Consider the following 23,707-nt stretch of genomic DNA (forward strand, 5'->3'; position numbering starts at 1 on the left):
TATAAAAAAAGGTTTGAAAGATAGATTGGATGATAGAGAAGGGAATGGGGGTTGTTGTGGGGTAATACATTACCTAATGATTCTTAGAAGGGTAGAAGTAGAAGGCAGGGATTCCATGCCAGCACAGAAACCCAATGAAGGACGAATTCATGTCTCAAACTGACCAGACCAAGGAAGGTACAGGCTAGTAAGAGCCCATGTGTTGGGGTGAACTAAACTTTTATACCCTTTTCCCCAGGTAGGGGCGGGAACAAGTGAGTTTTAAGTTTCATTTTTCTAAATTCTCTGGAACTTCCCATGCTGGGCTTGGGGGTGCTGAGGTAATTAGTCAGCTCATCTACTGCTAACCCGGGACAAAGGGGCCAAAATTGCTTTGTTAAGCTAAATGAGGAAATGCTGAAAGACTTCCATGCAGATTAACTCTTGAGAGTCACTGCCCAGGATATACAGATTTAGCTGAGACATTTAGATCAGGATAAGGTGAGTGATTTAGGAGAGTCATGACAAAGGGAAGGAAATGCAGAGAAGCAACCCTTTGTTGCTGGAAGAGATAGTGAAATTCAGCAACTGATGCTAATGTGGCTTTCCATATTCTTTGTCTTTAACAGTATCTTTGCCAGGTGAGGTAATCAAGCTCATGCCCACAAACAAAATGAGACCTCCAGGTTATGCTGGAGTAACTCATTATCTTAGCTTTTGTTAAAGTAGTTTTGACCTTTTGGCTGTGGTCAGGTGATCATGTGGCTACCTACACCCATAGGAGTGCTTTTGGCAACTGGCTTTTGCCAATATGATTTTAAAGCAGAAATATATATAAATAATATTCTGGGGGTCCTTTGGGTCGTTACATTACCCCACTGAATACAAAGACTCTGGCAAAAAACTGTGCTCGCTTACAAATGGCTGCAAGGTATTTCTTATTTTTTCTTCACCACCAAGACATGACCCTGGCAGGTCATGCAGCTTGTGAACTGGCACAAAATTGCTTGCTGCAGTGTCTGGGACCAATTTTTGGCAGAAAACATTGGCCAATTATGCACAGAACACTTATCTCAGGGCTCTTCATTGAACAGTAAAGTTATAGTGGGGTCACCTTGTATTTCTCTGTTTACACATTAGGAGGCAACCCACTGCCTGGTGTGCAGCTTTCTGCTGAACTCTCCTGTGTCTCTATCAGAACTCCTCTGTACAGACAATGAAACAATTGAAAGTTCAAAAGATTTTACTGTTACAAGCAGAAATAATTCAAAAGTCCATTCTGAGGATCACCCTCAGAACAGCAGGCAATATACTTCAGTGTCCCCCCCCCCAAAGCAGGCTGAGTAAGATAAGACACCTGTGAGAAGCAACAGCACAGCACAGCAAAGCACAGCAATATCCCAGCAGCCTCCCATCCCCCATGGCACCCATCTTGACAGTCTCTGCTTTGGCTAATTTTCTTAACTCCACCCGTCAACACACTCTTAATGGCACAGATCTCAATACACATAGTAGTCTCAAGGTTCCTGACTTTGTTAAAGCCCTTTAAATTACTGTTATATCAATACTGCAGTTATTGCAGTTATATTGATACTGTATCAGCTTTCCAAAAATATTCCCCAACTGAAAGCAGCAAAACAGTTCCCCGGGCCATATTCTGCTGAAGAAGGGAACCATGTCCTAGAACTGATCATCTCTCCTCCCACACACACCACATACACAAAGACTTCCTGCCACTTCTGCTTCTGCGGGAGGAGAGGCTTATTATTTAGATAATCCTGTATTAGATTTATAATAATTTTGATAGATCTAATATGGTACAAATGCTTTAAGCTAAAATAAAGTTTTAGAAAGCACTCCCGATCAACAGGAAGGGCGAGAGTAGGGGAGGTGGTGTGGAGCAAAATAGCCTAAAGCAAGGAATGAGGCAGGACCATTTGTTTAATCTTCCCTGCATAGCAAAGGAAATTGACACTTTTTTCCTCCTCTCAAAAAAATGGAAATTATGGGATCTGCTGTACAATCTATCTATCTATCTATCTATCTATCTATCTATCTATCTATCTATCTATCTATCTATCTATCTATCTATCTATCTATCTATCTATCTATCTATCTATCTATCTATCTATCTATCTATCTATCTATCTATCTATCTATCTATCTATCTATCTATCTATCTATCTATCTATCTATCTATCATTTAAACTTTTATACTGCCCCATCCCCGAAGGGCTCTGGGCGGTGTACAACACAAATCTCAGTACAAATAAATATAGTTAAAACCTTTAAAAACAGCAGTAAGATAATAAGAGGCGTCCAAGAAACCCTGATTTTAAATCCTCCCCAAGAGGGAGGGAGCGGCGAGTCCCATTGAATAGAAGGACCCAGATGTTAAGAGCTAATGGGGGGGGCACCTTCAGTGGCTGGTCTCTCCAAAGGCCCTGCAGAACAGTTCCGTCTTACAGGCCCTGCTGAACTTTCCAAGGTCCCGCAGGGCCCAGACGGCTGGTGGGAGAGTGTTCCACCAGGCCGGGACCAGAGCCGTAAAGGCCCTGGTCCGCGTGGAGGCCAGCCGCATCATTGAGGGGCCAGGGACCACCAATAAATTGGCCTCAGCAGAACGGAGAGGCCGTGTAGGGACATATGGGGTGATGCGGTCTCGAAGGTACGAGGGTCCCAGGCCACATAAGGCCTTAAAGGTCAACAATCTTCAACACCTTTGAAGTATTGATTCGAACTCTACCGAGCCAAAATGCAGCCATGGCGAAAGGTGATTGCACAGGCTGGATGTGTTCCCAGATGGCGCTGCCTGTGAGCAACTGTGCCGCCACATGTTGGACCAGTTTTAGTCTCCGAATCAGACGCAAGGGAAGGCTCCGCCAGAGCGAAGTGCCATAAGCAATAGTCCAATCTGGAGGTGACCGCTGGTATAATGGACCACAGTGGCTGAGGTCCGCTTGGGAGAGGAAGGGAGCCACGCCGCCAGGCCTGACGAAGGTGCGGAAGAAGGCAACTCCAGGGTTATATGGGCTTTACCAATCTCCATTGGAAAGAGAGAAATCCAGGTGGGACTCCCCAGGCTGGCGGAATCGGAGGGGGGGTCGGCCTTGCAATGTGACCCCCTCCCCACACCGGCGGCTGGAAAATACCGCCCCCTCCCTCGCGGCCAAGCCAGAGGATCTCCGTCTTCGATGGATTCAGTTTTAACTTGCTCTGTCGCAACCAACCAGCAACCGCCTCCAAACAATGCTGTAGAGCTGCAGGGGCAGTGACCGCTCCCCCCTCCATCAACAGAATGAGCTGTGTGCCATCCGCATACTGATGGCAAGCCAGCCCAAAACTCCGTACCAGCTGAGCAAGGGGTTGCATATAGATATTAAATAATAACAGGGATAGTAGTGCCCCATGGGGTACACCGCAGTGAAGCAGGCACTTCCGAGAGGCCTGATCCCCGCACCTCACTTGCTGAGTCCGACCCTGGAGGAACGAGACAATCCATTGAAGGACAGTGCCCTGCACTCCAGAGGCGGCCAGGCGGTGGGTCAAAAGATTGTGGTCGACCACATCAAACACTGCGGTATGAATGTGAGAAGGGTAAATGGCATCTGAAACAGAAGCTCTGCCCTGAACAGAATCTCCCTTCAGTGTGGGGCAGAGCCCTAGTGTATAATCAGCCATTGATCAATTGATCAAGGTACTCACATAGTGGTCATCCTCAGGTCAAATTGCTCAACATCACTTTATGTAGAAAGCCTCAGATTCAGTTTCTGCTATTTCCAATTACAGGACTTCAGGAAATAGGTGGTAAGAAAGACCTTTCTGCATCTCAGGCCCTGGAGAATTCTTCCAGTCAGAACAGACAACTCCAAGTCAGAGGGACCAGTTACTAGCATAGCTAATGCCAGTTTCGCACATTCATTCATGTTTACTAGCTATGCCTCATTGACTTTGTTGTTACTCATTCAGTGCTCTCCTACTGCTGCACACTACAGGGAGTGATTGATAATGATGGGTAAGTTCTCTTTCAGTAATGCTAGTCTGCCATTACTGATCTTCCTGCTAGGGCTATCTTGGCACCCTGCATTTTGTGATGTCTGAAGAAACAGGGATGGAATCTGACTGGAGATAGGACATGGAGTGAATGTTCCACAAAGCTTGTAACAGCAGCAGCAGTAACTAACTAGCTGTATAAAGTGTTTGGGGAATTGAACCTGGAATCTTTCATATATGAAGGATATGCTCTTCTATAGAGCCACAGTGCTTCCATGGGAGCAGGAATAAAGGAATATCTTGTATTAGAATAACCTCCATGTGAATAATTAAGCTTCTGAATTCATACGCATCAGGGGGTCAGAGCACATACCTGTGAAACATGCAATAGAATGACTGTCAAAATCAAAACTGCTCATATCAAGCTTCATTATGATGGAGTACATTTTTTTTCAAATGCAGTCACATCTAGTTCATAGGGTTTTTCTCTCTCTCAGTGTTGCCACCAAGAAGATGATTGTTGGTAGAAAGAAAAGAGAACTAAGCTGGGAGCAGTGAGGCTCCAGGGGTAGGGGAAAGATGGCTACAACAAGATGCAGAAGAGCCTTTGACCTTCTGTGGATTTATTGTTTGCAGGATGGCTGTGTACTTTGCAGTGGAATTTCCTGCAGTTTTCTGTTCCAAAGGGAAGTCTTCTATTGCAAAGCATCCCTAAATGGGCCAAGCCAATTTTCAATTTTGCTCTCCTGTAGCTACCTTGTTTTCTTCCTTGCAACCTCTTTTTTGCCTACCCCCAGTCTTTGGTCTAGTGTCATTTTGCTGGATTAAAGATAGACAGATGGATCCACACTGCTAATGTTAAAAAAAAATACCCATGGCCTTTAAGATCACTGTTAATGTAGTGGTGGGACTGGTGGGATGAGGCTTGGTGATTCAGATAAAACAAATCACCTCTTTGGGCAGAATCCCGGCCTATTCGGCCAGAATATGACATGCCCGAATACGAGTCGATCTGAATACAAGGCATACAAGGTATTTGGATCAACTCGTACCTATTTGGGATTTGGCGTGCATGCAGCAAAGTAAAAATAAAAATCCCAGAAGATCCCCACCACCACTGGATTTGGCAGCACGTGGCTTGAAAAGGTAAAAAAAAACAACCAACAGAGAACCTCCCAATACCTACTTTGCATTGCTGTCTGTGTTGGGGGAGGGGGTTTCTCTGTTGTGATGAGGGCTCTGTGTTGGGGGCTCTCTGGTGTGCTACAGGGCCAGCCTGAAGCAGGAAAGGTGTGTGGGAGGAAGGGAAAGGAGCTTTAAGCCACCTTGATTCTCCTGTCCTTAGATTCCTCCTTACAGGAGAGAAAGGGGTGGGGGAGGCATGAATCTCCAAACTCTGCTTGTTCTATTGATCTGGCTTCAGGTCTCAGTCCATCCATATTTTTTTTAATTTGTTGCCAGGAGGACAGAGAACACAGCAGGAGGGAAAAAGTTTAAATTGACCAATGCAGTTTGAGCATAACTGCTCAACACTGCTCCTTGGGCAATAATTTTATTCCACGAGATTTTGGTAGCCTGCCTGGCTGCCTAGCCCAAACATATAAATTGCAGGGGTGCTGGATCACCCAGCCAATTCTGTGCCAGAGCTTGGAGAGACAGTTCAAGACAGTCTTGAAATTGTCCTCCCTCTGGTGACTGGAGTGCCTGCCTTCATGGGACATGCCAGCCTTGCAAAGGAGGACACCTGCCTAGAGAGGAGAAGAAGATACCGAAGGGTTTTATTTTGGTTTAACCAACCAAACCAATTGATTGTTTTGCTTTTACTAATAGTTGACTTGAAAACTTATTGCTTTTCTGTTGCTGTTTGATATTGGGTGGGGAGGAGTGGTTAAGCCATCAAAGGCCAAGGGTTCTTTGAGTTTACCTTGATATTTGCTCAGCTGTTTCACTGTTGTGGTTTTTGGGTGTGTGGGGGGTGGGGGGTGGGGGTTAGGCCTTAGGCCTAGCTCACATAGGATTGCCAGTGCCTTAGGAAAGAAGAATGTGATTCTGTGATTGTACCTTGTTCTGGTTTTGCTTTTGTGGCTATTAGGTATACTATGTATACTAGGTATAGCTTTTCTGTTGCTATTTGGAATTGGGGGAGGTGCTGGGGGCAGGGGGTTAAGGCAACAAGGCCCAGGTTTCTTGGAGTGCAACTTGTGATGTATTGAATAGTTGTACTGTAGTAAAATGGATGCTATTGCGCAGCATTTTCAGTATTTCACTTCAGGTGTCTGGATTTGTGTGTGTGTTTGGGTTGGGGGTGGGGGTTGGCCCTTGGCCCAGTGCCACATGCCTGCATTACTGAAGCAGAAAGACTGATTTTTCCTGGTGTTACTGTAACTGTTGTTAAATTGCTCTAATTCCAAACTGTTTACAGAAGAGGAGTTTTGATTTATACCCTGCTTTTCTTTACCTTTAATAAATCTCAAAGCAGCTTACAAAATCCTTCCCTTCCTCTCCCCACAACAAACACCTTGTGAGCTAGGTGGGTTTGAGAGAGTTCTGAGACAGCTGTGACTAGCTCAAGGTCACCCAGCAGGAATGTAGTAGTCTATGTTGTAGTATGATATTTTCCTTAGAAGTGGTTTTTCTGTTTGTGTTTTCTTTCCATTTGTTTTCCTGGTTCACCTTGCTGTTTAGAGGGAGTTTGAGGGGGGCTATGTGGTGTAGTGCTGTGTGGATTGTTTGATAGGAGACTCAGGGCTGGTAAAAATGTCCCCTTGCTTGATGTGCATAGTTCATTAGGTGTTGTTGTTGTAGAGTGGCTTCATTTTAAGAGGTGGGGAGGTGTTGTTGAAGGTGTGTGGAAGGCATTTGGGAAGGGAAAGCATGCCTCTGTTCTTCTGGAGGGAAAAATGCCACCTTTCCCCCTCCATTTGAAGCAGTGGGAGTGAGGGGTGGAGTGAGGCTTGCTGTTATGCCCAGCTGGTTCTGTGGCACAAATTTCAATGGGGGAGCTCTGCTGGGGGCATTGCTCTGGGTGGGGGAAGTTATTTCCCACAGGGCTGTTGGTGAGTCTCCTGAAAGGAACTAGCCAACTTTGCTGAAGTTTACATGGGAGGGGCAAATGCTGTGGGCACCCAATTAAAGGTGAACCTAATGCCCACAGAACTAATGCCAGCCATGCAAACTTCAGCAAAGTTGGATGGTTCCTTTCAGGAGACACATCAGCAGCTCTGTGGGAAATAAGTGCCCCCACCCAGAGAAAGACCCCCCCTCAGAGAGCCGCCAATAAAATCTCTAACACAGAACCAGCTGGGCATAACAGCAAGTCCTGTTGAAGTTTTTGGTGGGAAAAACCAACAATTTTTTCCCACCATAGAACTTGCTGAAGAGCCTGGCAGTTTCTGTGGTCTGCAGTGACTCCGTCAATGGGGGAATTTCTGCCGTCAATGGGGAATTTCTGGGGGTGTATGTGGAATGCACATTTTTCAAGGTTGAGGCACAAAACATTCAGGGTATCTTCAGGACACTCTTTTGATGACACCACCCAGGTTTGGTGAACTTTGCTTTAGGGAGTGGTGGGCGATGGGTCCTACCCTTATGGGGGCCAATAAAATTGAACCTCCTGAAGCATAGGTCACCAAATCTGAGTGGTGTCATCAAGAGAATATCCTGAAGATACCCTGAAAGTTTTGTGCCTCTACTTTGAAAAATGTGCTTACACCCAGGAATTCCCCATTGGCTGCAATGGAGCTAAGGCACTTCAGAGCAGAGAATCTCTGAAAATTTCTTGGGGCGCCTGTCAGGGGTGTACTTTTAAAGCTAGTGGCACCAAAATTTCAGGGTATTGTCCTGAGACTCTCATAATGATACCACTCAATTTGATGAAGTTTGTTTCTGGGGGTCCAAAGTTATAAACCCTCAAAGGGTAGCCCCATCTCCTGTTAGCTCTCATTGGAAACAATGCGGATGGGGGCACTCCTTTTGGAGATCCATAACTTTGGACCCCCCAAACCAAACTTTACAAAACTGGGTGGTATTATCAGAACAGTGTCTGGATGATACCCTGAAATTTTGGCACCGCTATCTTTAAAAATGCACCCCCTGCAGGCCAAAACACGAAAACACCAAAAAATACCAAAAAAAAGCAGACGGACCCGAATATATTTGGATATCCAAATATATTTCGGTATACCAAATATGGTGTTTGTCTTATGCAGTCATAGAGATCATTCTATGCCCGAATAAGCCCAAATCTGAATATTTACTGAATATTTTCAGTAATGCTTAACCCTAGGTGGGACTACTGTCCACTCAGCACTTCCTTGTTTCTATTGCCTGCTTCCCACCCACCCACCCACCCACCCTCCTTCCCTTCCTTGTTTGATTACATCTGCATCACTTTGTTGACACAGACCTTTGCTCCATTGATAGACTTTTAGACTTGAAAAAAATAAAAGAAACCCTTCTGATTGATCTCAAATGGTGGAACTAGGGATGGGGAAGGTAGGGAGAAGCAGGAAAACCAAGGGAGAGTAATGTACACCCTCTCCTTCACTTTACCTGTGCAGGCAGTGGGGAATGTTGCATGTCCCTTGCTTTTGGAAACTAATTTGTGATGCAGTGAGCTCAGGAGCAGGGACAACGTGTGCGCAATCAAGAATCTGACCCTAAGGTAATGTACACTCACTGTGGAGCAGACCACAAGTGCACAAATGGTCATTGATAGGGACATGTTGCAGTCATTTGGTTTCTTCATTTGCTAACTTCCTTTCTTTTTCTCCATACGAGTCAAAGGTTGACAATCAAGACAGCATACCTCCTCCTGTCACAGACTCATTCCAATGATTTGCAAGAAGAAAGTATAATATCTGTCCTTAAGACCATCACTGGGGAAGAGAGCCATACCTGTGGTCATTATGCCTACCCTCTGGTTAGAGAAATACCAGGTTAAGCGCCATTACTCTAAAGCTGGATTAGCCCTATGGAAGAGAAAAGCTTGAGAGTTATTGATGGTAATTATTGTGAAGCATAGCTCACATGAGTGAAAAAAAACCTACTATTTAATTTTAGTTAATCCTGAATTAAACAAAGGCTGTGGCATCAAAGTTAGTGTCATTAAGTCGAAGATCTCAGGGGTGTGCATCTGATTTCACAGACTCATCAAAAGAAGCAGATGCTTGACTTTGATCTGCTTATATTCAAAGCTTGGTTCATTCAGATCTCCTTTTCTACTTTGGTTTTATCCTGATGTCTGATTTTCCCCCAGTCATTCATCTATAGTTTCTGATAAGTCTCTGGAGCATGTATGTTCATAATAGCCCTATATGTCTCTTTCTAGCACATAGGTCCACACAAGTTAGATAGACATCCAAAGAATTAAAATCAACAACTGTTTTGGCCCCAGTGCCACTGTTTTTGAACTTTTTAGACACAAGGTAAATTTTATCAGTTACAAAGTCTGTCAGATTTTTGCAGTGCTTGATTCAAAAAGCATGCCTCAGCAATTGAATTATGTCAGTACCATCACTGTCTATGGAAGCAGTGGTTCTGGCAACTTCTAATACATTAACTTTGATCTCCATACCCATCAAAATGCTTCCATTGATTATTCTGGTGCCTAAATTAGCTGACATCATATTACCAGTCACAGCATGACTTTCATCTCAGCAGAACATTTGTTGATGAGTTACTCATCAGTTCACCCAAATACACAAATAACATTAGTTGTAATAGTTTTTGTAAGGATTCTTTAGTCTAAAAAAGTGCAGACCTAGTTTATACATTTACAGTGCAATCCTGAGTAGAGTTATACACTTTCAAGACTTAGAAGGCTGTGATTTAGGATTTCACTGCCATTGATGAGTGCTGCACACTGTATCTGGCATGGTGGAGAAGTGGGATGCTGTAGTCTTGACCCACGAGGCCCCAAGGAAGAGACGAGATGCGGTGACATCATCTGGTGGAGAGCGCCAGCAGCAGGAAGTGCGGGATCCCGTGATCCTGGCAACTCTGCCGTGTGCTAGGCTCTGCCTCCTTTTATTAGGGTTCACAAGAGGGGGGGCAATGTGGGCGGACCGGGAGGCAGGAGAGTGGGAGAGCGGGAGATCATCATGTGATGCATGATCTCATAGGGCTGCTACGTGCAGGAGGAAGAGTCCGCGTCTGGGTCTGATCCACACCTGGGGGCAAGAGCCCCTTTGTCCCTTTGTCTGGGACATCTGGTGACCGTGAGTCAGGCATCTCATGACCTGTGACTCACGGGGGAACGGGGGTTGGGGGAGCGAGTGCGCCCAGAAGGCCGTAGCCGGCACCGGCATGCCAGGCGCTCCTTCTATGTTTCTGCTGGGTTCGTGGGCTCACCCCTACATCTCCTCATTTCTTACATTTTAGGAAGGAAGCCGAATCAGTTGGGGCAATTTAGGGGGACGCTTGCCTCCCCAGGAACTCGCTCAAGCTGGCTGAGCTGTTTGTGCAGCATGAGGACCTGGTTGCGACGTAGGGGAAAGTCAAAGGGTTTCTTACAAATGTTACAGGCAAAAGCAGATACACATTGAACAAGGCAAGATCCGACAATGAGGCATATGATCAAACCAATGAAGAATTGTACAACAGCGCTTAACCATCCCCCTGGCAGCCAACTCCAAAGGGCCGACCACCAGTGGGGCAATACATCATATTTCAGACTAGATACAACATCTTGCAATTCACGCACTTTCATATGAATCAACTTGGAATTATCAGAGAGATTAAAACAACACATATTATGTACATTTTCACAACCTTGGTGATGTAGTAACAGCAAGTAATCAATAGCGGCACAATTATCTAAAGTAGCTTGACGAAGTTCCTGTTGCTCGGAGGCCAGAGCATTCAGAGCAGTGGAGGTGGAATTTAATGGACTTCGCAAGGGCACAGGCCAGCTGGCCAATAGTCTTAGCGTTGTAGGTGGCGAGTCCTGGGACTCCCACCAAGGAGGTTGCGGGGGAAACATACTCTGCCTCGGAAAGGGCAGCCGCGTCGCTCCGGCAAGAGGGGTTGAGGGGAAGGGCAGAGTGGTGGCGGCGCCTGGGCTCCCGGGGCGGAGCCTGAGGCAAGGCGATGGTAAGGCGGCTGAGACAGCAGAGAGTCCCAGCGGAAAGATGAGCGGGGATGTAACAACAACAAGTAACATAACTTCTAAAATCAAGGCATGCAATAACTTCAATGATCAGTTGGGTTACAGTAAACAGTAAACATTGCTAAACGATACATAAGCTGGATGATGTACGGAAGGAAGGCAACCCGTGGCTGCATAATTGTCCAATGCATGGCTCTTGCTGTTTGACTACCAAAGCTACAGAGCAATGGCGTTAGAGTCCATGGATTTCTCAAGAGCGCAGGGAGAGCTACTGATAGTCTTTAGCATTGCAAGTTCAGTGACTCCCACGAGCAAGGCTGCGGGAGAAGGCATGTTCCAATAACAATCAAGTGGCTGAAAACAGCGGAGAGTTCCAAAGGTTAACCTATCAGGAATGTTCCTGGCTGCAACTCCAAGCTTCAGTCAGGGGGCGGCAGAGAGGGAGAGAGAATAGTGATTGTAGATGAGGAGCAGCGACACACAGCATCAACCTCTGAGCCATAGCTGGCCCAGGCTGCCGTTCCCCTTGGGGGGGAGCCCAGCGAGGGCTCCGATCTCTGTGGAAGAATAGGTGTGCGGGGGGGGGGCAGCGAGGGCTGCGATCTCCGTGGAAGAATAGGTGTGCTGGCTCCAGAGGGATTCCTCCTGTCTCGGCCCAGGCTGGGGGGCAATCGTGCCCTCTCAATAGGGCCGGCTTTCCTCGTCCCTGGGATTGAGTTGGCCCCATCGAGCTGGAAACCTGTGTGGAAGAGAAAAACAAGCAACGCTTTTCCCCCAGGGGGTTTGTGCGCTGGCTGAGTTAGTTTTTGCTGAATTATTTCTCATAGATGACAATGGAAAACCTGAGCCCTGAGTGGGGGGGGGGGCTACTCCCCTTTCTTTGTTTGTTTGGCCAAGATTTCCTTAGGTGCAGTTGGCCCATTCCAACGATCACTTGCAACATTCAAGGCATTAGAAAACACAAGGCAGAGACAGGAATTGCCGGAAGGCTTGGGGGGAGGGAGAGAGGAGGGGGAGGGGTCACACCCAGGTCAGGTGCTTGTTTGCAAAACAATCCCAATCACCGTCTAGAGTGTGGGTTTTTAGTAGAGCAACTTAAACAATTCACAATTATAGTCATATTGTAATATAACAATCCATAGGAAAGATTTAGGAAGAAAAATGTAAAGAAAACAGTTCCTGGGCTTGAGGTTTGATCACAAGAGCAACTTGAGAGGGGTTTTGCAAGAAAAACCTTTTATCAAATCCTAGATCTAGAGGTGGGGTGTGTCAGCCCATTCAAGAGAAGGAGGAGGTGAGCAGAAGAAAAGGGAAGGGGGGAAGGGTTTGGAAGTTAACCCTACCTTCCCCTCCTGTAAGGAGATGCTAGCTTGTTTGAATTCGCTTCCTATCTTCACAGTGGAGACTGTGTAAGATAGGTGGGGCTGAGAGAACCCCTAGGTACTGTGACTAGCCAGATGGCACTCAGCAGAAAATGTGGGAGCACGGAAGTAATCCTGGTTTCATATATAAACCTGTGCTACGCCAATGTGGCAGTGTGGGCTCAGATAGACAAAGGAAAAGGTTCTCAAGGAAAGGTTTGAAGAAGAACTTTGAGGGTTTAAACTAAGATGGAGGTGGCTTGAAGCAGATTCCACTGGTATCCTAGGGAGCACTGTGTCCCTTTAAAGGCTGATACTATAATGGGTGAAACCTTTCAAGCATAGGCATACATTCATCAAAGGGAGGAAAACTTTAGATGTAAGCATGAGGGTAGAGCTTAGAAGCAATGGAAAGATCCCCCTCATGAGGGGAAAACCTTAAGGGTCCCCTTTAAAGGGGCAAGACACACAGAACATACATGAGCATATACAATACAATGAGGAGGTTTGCAATTTTGACTCAAGATCCTTTTTTAGGCATCCAGTGAGCTTAAGCAAGCTGAAAAGGAAGTGTGATTAGTCTTTTCTCCTAGCTCTGTAGGAGGTGTATCCAAGCTGAATCATTTTTATTGAGCACACAATGGGAGACATATCTAGGAGGGAACAACATGAGCTGAACACTGTGAAAAAAGAAGGTTTAGGTGGGGGTCGACGGGGGAATCGTGCAAGCCTTTGTTCTCTATGGGCTTGATTCCGAACCGGCTCATTCTGGTCTTTAGAGGCACGCACATGTTGGATCTTTATGAGAATGGCTACACCTGGATTTGGGAAGCTTAACCTCTGGATCTCGCAGGGCGGTTCCTTTGCAGACTGGGATCCTGCTCTTCCTGAGGTACTGGCGATTTTGCCATTCCTGGGTGCTTTGAGCTTAGGGCTCTGCACATGCTCAGAGGCTATGAGATCTGGCTTGAACCTTACTGCTGGAGGGGGCCAAGGGGGCTTCTTCTTTATGAAGGACTCTAGGCTTAAGGCCATTGCACGAGTATCTTCCCCCTCCCAGGCCTCCCTGCCCTGTAGATTGGCTACGGGGCATTTTGCGGAGGTCTCAAGGCCGCAGTTCTCTTGGTTAGCGAGATGGACTGGGCATGGTGCCAGAATGTTGGCATCTTCTTCCGCCGGCATTTCTTCCCGTTGCAAATCAGTGACTATGCGCTTTGCCTTGCGGAGTTCGGTGAGAACGTTGTGACCTATGGGGCGATACTCAACAACTCGCTGGGTGACGCCACCTTCCCCCACATGGTCAGTGAAGTGGACGGGGCACATGGTGAGGAGGTCGGCTTCATCTTCCGTCAGGGCTTCCTTCCTCCGCAGATCGTGGTAAATACGCTCTGCTAGAGTTTTGAAACTCGCGCCATTACGTGGCATTGACGGAGGTGGGGTGGCTTCGGAAATGGGAGGGGGAAGCGGAGCAGAAGGCGGAGCGAAAGGAGGAGGCGGCAGGGCCGCAAGAGTGCGAGCGGGAGAGTTTGAATGAGGAGAGGAAGCAAGTGAAACGGGAGGAGGACAGGCGTCCTGTTTAGTGGATAGAGAAAATTCCGGGCTTGAAATTGTAGGTGAAAGATCAAAAGGAGGGAGATCCATGGCAGAGACACCATGGACCTGCAGGCTGATGGCGACATAACACTGTCTCAACGTCAGTAGCAGCGACACCAGCGCGAGGCTCTCTATGCAGAGTGCGCCCGATGTTTTCCCAATCCTTAAGATTGAATGTCCCCCTTTCTGGGTACCATGGACATTGCCTATCAATCTCCTCAACCAATTCGCGCAGCTCCCCTCTCTTTACGGAGACCCTGCCGCGTTTCATTAGCGCTTTCAGCTTGCTAACGTGCTTGTCATAAGCCGTGCTTTTGCAAGCGCCCATGCTTACCTGTGGTTCGTCAGACGAGAGAGTGTCCTAGAACGCAGATCCGAGGATGCGCTGATCCAGCGGATGGACGGTACCGAGAAGCCCTTTCCCAGGCGACGGTAAGCACGGCAGAGGTTCGAGGATTCCCGGGTTTCGGCACCAGCTTGTAGTCTTGACCCACGAGGCCCCAAGGAAGAGACGAGACACGGTGACATCATCTGGTGGAGAGCGCCAGCAGCAGGAAGCGCGGGATCCCGTGATCCTGGCAACTCTGCCGTGTGCTAGGCTCTGCCTCCTTTTATTAGGGTTCACAAGAGGGGGGGCAATGTGGGCGGACCGGGAGGCAGGAGAGTGGGAGAGCGGGAGATCATCATGTGATGCATGATCTCATAGGGCTGTTACGTGCAGGAGGAAGAGTCCGCGTCTGGGTCTGATCCACACCTGGGGGCAAGAGCCCCTTTGTCCCTTTGTCTGAGACATCTGGTGACCGTGAGTCAGGCATCTCATGACCTGTGACTCATGGGGGAACGGGGGTTGGGGGAGCGAGTGTGCCCAGAAGGCCGTAGCCGGCACCGGCATGCCAGGCGCTCCTTCTACGGTTCTGCTGGGTTCGCAGGCTCACCCCTACAGGATGCAGGCCACCTCTCCACGATGCTGTCTGGATTTCACTTATAGTGATGTTTACATAGCACAGTTCATTATTAAATGGGGACATGTACCAATTTTAGTAGGTGTCTGGATGAAAACAAAGTAAGCCACATGGCAATCTGGCATCTGATCAGGCCTTGCATCAACGTTCCTTGAGGTGTGGCACCTGATGAGGCCTGGGACACCAGGAAGGACCCACCAGGAGGGACCACTTGCCCTTCTCCAGCTTAGCTTGATAGCACTCCCAGCTGCATGGACTGATCAGCACCATTGGAGAAAGGACCCAAGGAGTTTGGGAGGTGGAAAGGTTTGTGATAAGGATACACAGGAGGGAACACACAATTGGGTAAGTGGCAGGGGTGGCAGGACTGAGGTGTCCGATATGAAGAATAGGAGAAGGGGTTTCTGGACTTGCTCCACCCAGGGCCCCCTGAATCTTGAAACCAGGCCTGTGTCTAACCACACAATTTTGAGTCTATAGTGTAATCCAGATTCTAAAAAGTTGTGGCTGAAATTAGAGACATTTCTGCAGGTTTACACAAAAATCCATCTGCCCAGCTGCTTGGGATTTTTTTTCCTGAAAACATCCATGTTGAAGTGCAATTCTAAAGAAAATTACAATCTTCTCAGTCCACCAACTTAAGTGGACTTAGAAAGGTGTAACGCTGCTTAGGATTGCATTGAGGCCTGTCAGAAATTCCTGGATATTTTGAGGTGGTGCCTCAGGAGGGTGGTGTTCAGGGATGGGAGAGAGCTCAGCAGGTATGTAATACTATGGAGTCTTCCTTGCAAAGCTGCCATTTCTTCTGAAGAAATTGATCTCTATAGTTTGAAGGTCAGTTATAATTCTTGGAGAACAATACTAGGAGGTTTGCCAGGCCAATTGCACTATAGATATCTGAAACTTAAAGCAGCTTAAGGACTGAGCAAAAAAAATATCAGTGGGATATGACAAGAAATGCATGCATGACACAGTGTTGGGGACAATTGTGCATTTCTGAGAATGGGAAAAGTGAAAATGCCATTCTGGATAGGATGAAGACATGCAGGAAAAGCAAACATGATGTACTTATGCTTCCAGTCCTCTTTCCCTTCAGTGGTTGACTTAGAAGTGACACTTGCACAGTCCATTTATGCAGATGTTTTTTAACACAGATGTAAAACTTTATCAGCTCCATGTGTTTAGCTATAAGGTTAAAAATGAAGGCATGGTATTTCTGCGAACACTAACAGGGACGTTTTGAAATGGTGACCTTTAAGTTTCTGAAACACTTTGTTCTGTCAGGTAGAAATTTGTTTTTAAACACTGCTCTGCATGGTAAACTTTTTAACCTAATAGATGTTACACGCACTGCCTGCCTCAGATTGTGTTGATGGATTCCATTTGGTTGCAAGTTTTGCCATTATACAAAGGTGGCCTAGGTCAATATGCTTCTTTTGATTTTGCCAACATTCCTAAAGGCATCTATTTTGTTTTTCTGTCATGCTAGACACAGTTTGAAATCAGTAATTCCTGGTATTATACATTATATTGATTACAGGTTTTCTGTCCTGTGGGGAAGAAGTTGTTAACAATATTAATTTAATTGAAGGGATGTTGTCAACAGATTAGTGGATGTCTGTGAATGCCACTGAACTTTTGATAGCTGTTCTTCAAACAGCAACAGAAAGCTGACCCAAGTTTTACAAGCAAGCTTGATTTTCATTAACAGTGGAAAGATGCAACCTGAGCTGAGTTTAGGGGTAGGCTACTGTCTGAAATGCTGGGCATTGGGTGTTCTGGGTGTACTTGATTTATTGATAGCTATCCTTTGCAGACTTATTCAGCGGTGAAGGTCTATCTGAAGAAGAAGGTAGGCTCCCCAGAGAGGGTGCCAACTCTGGATTGTGAAATTGCTGGAATCAAAAGATCACAATTCAGATCAGTACAGTGAGCCAGAAGCACAAAGCGAAATCACAAAATTTGAGCAGAAACAATAAATCTGTAGCCCTTTCATGGGAGACTAGGTGTCTTTGCATATATAAGCACACACTTTGTAAGCAGATAAATAGATAAAAATAAATTAGCTGAAATTTAATTTCCCGAATATTTACAACAGAAATAAAATGTTAAATGAGCTCCTGAGATAACAATTGTATGTAGGCCTCCCCTACCCTTTTAAAGAACTAAAGAAGTCAGCTGACCTTGGCCCATCCTGAATCTTACTCTTGCACCAACCTGTTTATACATTTGCTTAATTTATACTTCACTTTCTCCCCAGTTCGTTCCCAAATCCCTTACATTGTTCTTCTCCACTCTATTTTATCCTCTGTACATCTCTGTGAGGTAAGTTAGGCTTGGAATGTGTAGCTGTCCAAAGGTCATCCAGTGTGTTTTAACGCAGGGAAAGCTCCAGGTTGGTTTTTTAGGGGGGGAGATGGGCAGAGAATGCCCAGGGACTTCTATGCCTGCTACCACACCACTTTTCTTGCCTACCGATCCATGTGCCCACTGGCAAACTCTCCTGCCACCTGAAGTAAATACTGTCCACTCTGTCTGCTTGCCATTTCCCCAGCAATGCTGAGTAGTGGGTCACCTAAGAATGCCACTTCCATAGCCTCTACGAATGCTGATGCTTTGTACACCACCCACATGCTCTACTCTTAACAAAAAACACATCTATGCTTTTAAGAAAAAGAGAACAAAATTGAAAACAATTGCATGCATCTCCTCTAAGAAAATTCACATGAAACAGGAAGTGCTTTTTTATCAAATCAATAAACAATAGATTTCCATGCCACCCCTCTAAGAATCACAGCCTATCAAAGGTGTGTTAGCTTGTCTTCGTTGTCCAAGCAACAAGTTCCAAATTAGCATCAACACTTTTTAGGTAGACAAATTTCTTGATTACTTTACATACACATAGAAGAAAAGGCTTCTGTTTAAGAACTGCTAGACAAATCTTACAACAGGTGAAATGCTAATAACTCTAAAATCAAGACCCACTCTCCTGGATTTAGGTAGAGGAAACAGCAAATCTTGGGGCATTCTTATGTATGATAATTGTGAGTAAAACTTCATCAAAGGCAATGGATAAACGTGTTAAATAAAGTCAGAGTTTTAATCTGCCCTGGTTTTTAAAAGCCTTCTCAGTTCATAAACCTTTTCTGGACTCGACCTGCCTTCTCCAAAAAGTTTTCAAAATGATAGGTAAAAAAACAAAACAGAACAAAAGTTATGAACGATATTCGAAATGTTGGCATGCCTTATCTTTATTGATCCTCCATCCATTCAAGATTAATCATGTTGCATTATTGGTGCCTCCTTTAATTTTGGTCTCAGTTCTAGAGCCTGCTCTGCCCTGATATTTGGTGCAATGATATGCTAGTTATTAAACCTGAAGCCAATGAAATGAGTTCTCCGTTAAATCCGACCCTAGCTACCATTTCTTGGTTTGATGCCGTTGCCCAGATTATAGTCATTTGAGTATTTCAGTGAGATGTTCACTAAATGGACCATTTAAAAATCAGATGTATTTAACCAACTCCTCCTATTAGTTTAATGCATCTTTTTATTATTCCTACCGAGGGTTATATGTTACTAATTACTTGACCCAAGATTGCCAAGTGCGTTATTATATACTGAAAGCATTTGGCTTCACTAAATTGGTTTCCAATTTTTATAACACATGCTTTCAGATGAAAAGCACTAAAAAAATCAAATTGAAAATGCCAATAGAAACTCTAATGCATTGCTAGAACATAAAGATGAGGATTTGTGCCCAGGGGCGTAACAAGGCAGCCCTGGGCAAACTGTAGCCCTGGGCAAAACCTGAGTTGGATGCCCCCCCCCATGGGCGGCCACTCCACCACGACCAATTTTTTTTGCACCAGGACATTGGTGCCTGCAGGGGGTGCCCTTTTAGACATATCAGCACCATAATTTCAGCATATCATCAGGAGACTGTCCTTATGCTACTCCCCAAGTCTGGTGAGGTTTGGTTCAAGGAGTCCAACGTTATGGACTCCCAAAGGGGGTGCCCCATCCCCCATTGTTTCCAATGGGAGCTAATAGGAGATGGGGGGTACAGTTTTGAGGGTCCATAACTTTGGCCCCCCTGAACTAAACTGCACCAAACCTGCGGGGTATCACTAGGGCAGTCTCATGATGAGACCATGAAAGCTTTGAGACTGTGCCTTCAGAAATGTCAACCCCCCCAGCCTGCCACCCCCATGGACCGCAATACAGAAACCTCAATGCAAGAACAAAGATTCTTGGGCAAAATTTCTGGGATGTTCCCTGCAGGGGGGGCGCATTTTTTTGATGTATTGGCACCAGCATTTTCAGGGGCAGTATCATCTGGAAACTGTCCTTTATGGTACCCCCAAATTTTAGGTGCCAGGTTTTGGTTTAGGGGGTCCAAAGTTAACTCGGACCCTCCAAAGGGGGTGCCCCATCCCCCATTGTTTGCTAAGGAGATGGGGGCTACCCTTTGAGGGTCCATAACTTTGGACCCCCTGAACCAAACTGCACCAAACTTGGGGGGTGCCATCATCTCCAGATGATACCCTGAAATTTTGGTGCCGATTTTGGTGCCCTGCAGGCCAAAAATGGAAAACCACTAAAATATCCAAAAACGAACCCAGCATTTTGATGCCCCCCACAAGGTGATGCCCTGGGCAGCTGCCCACCTTGCCCAATGGGCATTACGCCAGTGTTTGTGCCCAGTACATATCTGCTGTCACTTTCTGAAATAAAATCATATTCACAGCTTTATTAACAGGACTCCTCAGTGGGACGATGCTTCATCTCCTTCTGTTGCTTCTCCAGACTTATTTAATGAGAATGATAATGATGTGTAAATATTGAGAATCAAAGGCCAGTCAGCAAACTGTTTAGGATAGCAACTAACCCTTGTGCTCGTATGACTCAGATATCTGCCAGCATAACTCAGAGGTACACTGATATATCTGGAGATATGTTGGTGTCTGGGGATCAGAGCCCCATCCTTGTACTTATCTGAGCAGATAAAGGTTCCTGGGTATGTGACCCAGAGAAGAAGTGTGGCTCCAAGCCACACTTCCAGGCAATATTACAGATGAAGCTGACAGCATCCCCACTCCTTTCAGGCCAACCCAGGCCAGAGGAGAGGGAGGTGTGGGAAGGAAAGACCTGGGCCAGGAACTCAACCACCTTTGTTATTCATATCCAGCAGGACCACATCCCCTTTCATGATTTAAATGGGCCCAGGAAATCTTTTGAAAGGCAGGAAGGTAACCAAGGAGGCAGGAAGGTATCAAGGAGGACTGGCTAGACTTCTACCTGGTGATCAGAATGGAACAAAAGAGAGGGGCTATGGCGAGGTAGAACTGTTTCCTCCCCCAGTGGCCAAGGCTTTGCCTGCAGCCTGCTGCTAAAGGGTGCTGCAGGACATAGAAGCCCTGGGCTTCATACCTTGGGAGTCAGAGCCTGACAACTGGTGTAATACCATGGGGTCAGCGTGCTGGCAGAAACCTGGCATGGACTCAGCTGCAACATTTATTTATATTTATTGGAAATCATCATCAAAAAAGTTTTCATAGTATCTTAAAGAACAGAAAAATGCAACTAACATTAGTGTTAGCAGAACTGCACTGGGTGGAATAGCTGTCTGTTAAGTACACTAGGAGGAAATGACTTCTTAACTCTTTTGGAAGTTGGTAGAACTCAACTGGTAGAGTTCAGTGAGGTATCTTCACCTGTGTTTTGGTGGATTAGCTGTTCATCTAATGGACAGGGAAGCCAATTCTCCTAGCAGGCAGAATTCTGGGAGCCACCTGAAGACTCTTTAACAGCCTTAAAAATGGGAGGAGACTACATGTAACAAGTATATGCACTGCATACAGCTGTACCTGCCTGCCCCTTTCCCTAGCATATTACTTACCTCCTTACCTATTTACATTATTTATAATCCATCTTTCTCACAGGGGAACATGCACAGTATGAGAATTATCAAATGGCCCAGAGTTGTAGACAGAGTTCAGAGAATGGTTTGGGTCCCACCTAAAATTCGTTCTGATGGTAGGGAAATATGAATTCTCAGCTACCCTCTTCCAGTTTCAGCTTCAATGTCCCCATAGATCAAGTGTCCTTTAGAAGCACCATGGGTGGAGTTGAAGGCCTGCTGCAGGAGAAAAGTATCAACAAAAATCACCACTTTTTTCAAGAAGCAGCATTTTAAGATAAATTTGGGGCTGCATTTTTAGGGGGTATGTATGGAATTTCGGGGGGGGGGGGTTATCTATGAAATGTGGACAGGCTTCAACCAGATTAATGAGACCCAGATCTGTTGAAAATCTTTTGAGAATTTAGGTTTCATGATTGCCTTGAAATAGAGAAGTCATTGGTACTGATCATCTGAGCAACAGTGATATGAATGCTAAATATGTTGCGTTTTGAAATTAATGGGTTCCACTAAGTGAGTTTATGCCTGTGCCGGCATACAATTCTATTAAGATATAATAATGATAGTACTTAGTACTTACATACCTCTTTACAGTTTCAAAACATTTTACAAGCATTAACTAATTAGTTTTTATAACAACCTTGTGATGAGGTGGGAAAGTATTATATTTCTTTTATAGTTGTATAAATCAACAGGCAAAGATGTTAATTGCCTTGCCCAGGGCTATTGCTGGACAAATATCAGAAAAAAGAACCCCCAAGCCCCCCCTTGCTAACATGTGACTTCTTTCAATTCAGTGTGTTCCTCTCCAGACGATGTCATTTACTTTTGCACATTAAGTAGATGTAGAGCCCTTTATTATGTTACTCAAAGCACTTTGATGCAGATAGGTTTTCGCACACAGATTTTTTCCTCAAGAAGGAGTAGGAGTAGGAGTTTGGATTTATACCCCCCCCTTCTCTCCTGTAAGGAGACTCAAAGGGGCTTACAAACATCTACAACTTCTTTTCATCTCAACAGGCACCTTGTGAAGTAGGTGGAACTGAAAGAGTTCTGAAGAACTGTGACTAGCCCAGGTTTGCAAAGCAGGAATGTAGGAGGTGGGAGGAACAAATCTGGTTCACCTGATAAGAGTCCACTGCTCATGTGGAGGAGTGGGGAATCAAACCCAGTTCTCCAGATCAGAGTCCATTTGCTGCTAAACACTACACCACACTAGGAAGGTTATGCTTGTGGGTGGCAGAAGGTCAAATCAACACATAATGCTGCCTTGTACTGTATCTGTCCATCAGTCTGTTAAAGTAAGTATTGTCTACTTTTTTGTCACACAGGGACTTTCCATGGTCACAGGCAGAGGTCTCTCATATCACCTACCACCTCACAATTTTAAGTAAAAATGCTAGCGACTAAACCTGAGACCTTCTGCATGCTGAGCAGATGTTGTACTGATGAGCTACAATGCCATCCCAGAGCTCAGGGACTGCGTGCTGAGAGCTGAATGCTGAAAAGGACAATATCAGATTACAGATGGGGAACATCCCACCCCCCTATCCCATGGCATGTCAGGAAAGGCAGTAGAATAGCTCTTCTCTGTGACTTTATTTTGAGGAGTTCTGTTTGGGAGAACGATCCAATTAGTGTTCCTCTGTAGTCTTTTACTTCTTAGGACTGCAGTGTTGTGTTGGTTTTTCTGCTCTTTGGAATTCTTGTTCATTGTGGGTAGATGTGTGGCCCTTCACGCTCGGTTACACTTACCACAATAAAACTCCAGCACAATTTTGAGTGGTTAAGAAACTGGCCATAGCCAAAGAACTTTATTAACAGAAAGCATAGGAAATCAGATGGTGCAGCATGGGGGATGATCCAAGCCTTTGGGCAGCACAAGTGCTGTCCCCCAGGGCAAACCGATTCCTCAGCCCAGCTGCTGGAGGAATAAACCAAGTGAAAGATTGGAGTGAGACAAAGTCCAGACCGGCGAAGTGCCCATGACTGGAGGCCCCCTCCAACTTACGCTAGGGGCACAAGCTTCTTAGCCCCCCAATGGGTTGTCCCTACTGTGAGCTTGCTCCACCCCCACCTCTTAAGGAGGTGTGTTAAATAGGGAAGCTCCTCCAGCACCTCTTTCCAGCAGATCATCCCCATGCACAACCCACCAATGGCCATGACAATAACAACATTTAAACATTCACAACATAACAGGGATTGGGTGGGCAGGAAAAGCTTCATTGTCCCAGCTTCGAATGTGGCCTAGCCATGAGGCAGGGTTTTTTATAGCCCCTGGCCCGGCCCCATTAAAATGACATGCTCTTGCAACATGCAAGAGTACGTCAGCCAATTACCACCTATCCTTCTTGCCCTTTTCCGGGCAAGCCAACCTTCACATGACTTTCTATGCTTGTGCCCAAACTGGGCCTATGTTTCTCCCTGTGCCCAGTGTTGCATCTCTGAAGCCCCAGTCTTCATTTTGCCCTGCAAAGTCCGAGTGTTGTGAGACAACCCTTAGAACTGTTAAGAGCAGGTACGTCATGGGACTCCCCCCTCCCATCCAGTGTATATATTTATTTAGGGTGAGAAGCATATTTATGCTTGCCCTTCTTGTGACTCCTTGTGTTCCTAACATTCAAAAACACCATAGTAGCTACAAACACAATCTCCTAACAATACCTAATGAGGAAAAAAAAACCCTTGTCCCTTTGGCTTGAAAGAGCTGAATTACAACCAGGATATTGCAAGGGAACCTTCTGTTATACATTCTGAACATGCATGAGAATGATAGTAACCTTCCAGC

This window comes from Sphaerodactylus townsendi, linkage group LG05 (assembly GCF_021028975.2).
Source record: "Sphaerodactylus townsendi isolate TG3544 linkage group LG05, MPM_Stown_v2.3, whole genome shotgun sequence".
Taxonomy (NCBI): Eukaryota; Metazoa; Chordata; class Lepidosauria; order Squamata; family Sphaerodactylidae; genus Sphaerodactylus; species Sphaerodactylus townsendi.